Genomic DNA, 1,945 nt, shown 5'->3' on the forward strand with positions numbered 1-1,945 from the left:
CTCTACAAAGAAAGGAATCGACAAAAGTGCTCGAGTTCGGCTTCACTATAAAAGTTCGAAGTCAAAAAACTCGACCTCAAAGCAGAAGGCCGAGCTCAAGCAGGGGCACTGTTCATACCCTGGGTCGAGCTGTCCGACCCGGGATGTTTAGCGACATGGCGACCGACCTCTTCAGGTCCGACTATCCGATCTCTTCTTAAAGAGATCGGCCAAATCAACAGGAAGGTCCAATAAAGGGCCCAAATAGTGGAACACGACCCAAATCCAAAGGCAATCCAAGCCTATAGAGATAAAGGCGGTTCCCTTGAAGATAAGCTGACTTCACCCAAAACAGGATAAGATAAGATAAGATAACTAACTTATCTTATCAGAAAGGTCAGCCCACACTACTATAAATACACTGGAGCACCCATGTATAACTCATACTCTGATTCTACATAAAACCTGCTTAATACCCGTGCTAACTTAAGCACCGGAGTCACTTGCAGGTACCCCCCACCCTTCGGTGACCGAGGATCAGCAGTGCTGTAAGTCCAACAAGTCGGATACAACAGCTCCGGCCGCCATCAGCCAACCAGACACGCTATCTCCGACCAGTACAGAAGATCTCGTCCGAGATTGACCTCCAGTTTCAGGTAACCCTCGGAACACTTCCTTAGTACTGACTGATGCAGCTTGTATTCTAGACAGACTCTGAGAAATTATATTGACTTGCTGAGTCAATATTTTGTTCTGAGCCAATATGGCATTCAGAGTGTCAATCTCAAGAACTCCTTTCTTCTGACTTGTCCCATTATTCACAGGGTTCCTTTCAGAAGTGTACATGAATTGGTTATTTGCAACCATTTCAATGAGTTCCTGAGCTTCTGTAGGCGTCTTCTTCAGATGAAGAGATCCTCCAGCAGAGCTGTCCAATGACATCTTGGACAGTTCAGACAGACCATCATAGAAGATACCTATGATGCTCCATTCTGAAAGCATGTCAGAAGGACACCTTCTGATCAATTGCTTGTATCTTTCCCAAGCTTCATAGAGGGATTCACCTTCCTTCTGCCTGAAGGTTTGGACTTCCACTCTAAGCTTACTCAATTTTTGAGGTGGAAAGAACTTTGCCAAGAAGGCATTGACTAGCTTTTCCCAAGAGTTCAGGCTTTCTTTAGGTTGTGAATCCAACCATGTCCTAACTCTGTCTCTTACAGCAAAAGGGAAGAGCATAAGTATGTAGACTTCAGGGTCAACCCCATTGGTCTTGACAGTGTCACAGATTTGCAAGAATTCAGCTAAGAACTGATGAGGATCTTCCAATGGAAGTCCATGAAACTTGCAATTCTGTTGCATTAGAGAAAATAATTGAGGCTTAAGCTCAAAGTTGTTTGCTCCAATGGCAGGGATTGAGATGCTTCTCCCATAGAAGTCAGGAGTAGGTGCAGTAAAGTCACCAAGCACCTTCCTTGCATTGTTGGCATTGTTATTATTTTCGGCTGCCATGTTTTCTTCTTGTTTGAAGAGCTCTATTAGGTCCTCTACAGAGAGTTGTGCTTTAGCTTCTCTTAGCTTTCGCTTCAAGGTCCTTTCAGGTTCAGGATCAGCCTCAACAAGAATGCTTTTGTCCTTGCTTCTGCTCATATGAAAGAGAAGAGAACAAGAAAGTATGGAATCCTCTATGTCACAGTATAGAGATTCCTTGAAGTGTCAGAGGAAAGGAAGAATAGAAGGAGAAGGTAGAAAGAGAAGAATTCGAACTTATCAAGAGTGATAGAGTTCGAATCGTTGATAGTGGAGGAGTGTTAGTCCTTAAATAGAAGGATGTGAGAAGAGGGGAAGAATTTTCGAAATTAAAGTAAAAGATTTTTAAAATAATAAAAAGAAATTTGAAAATTTGATTGAGATTTTTGAAAATTAAGATTGGGAAAGAAATTAAGTGATTTTGAAATTAGAAATTAAA

This window comes from Arachis ipaensis, chromosome B09 (genome assembly GCF_000816755.2).
Source record: "Arachis ipaensis cultivar K30076 chromosome B09, Araip1.1, whole genome shotgun sequence".
NCBI classification, from domain to species: Eukaryota; Viridiplantae; Streptophyta; class Magnoliopsida; order Fabales; family Fabaceae; genus Arachis; species Arachis ipaensis.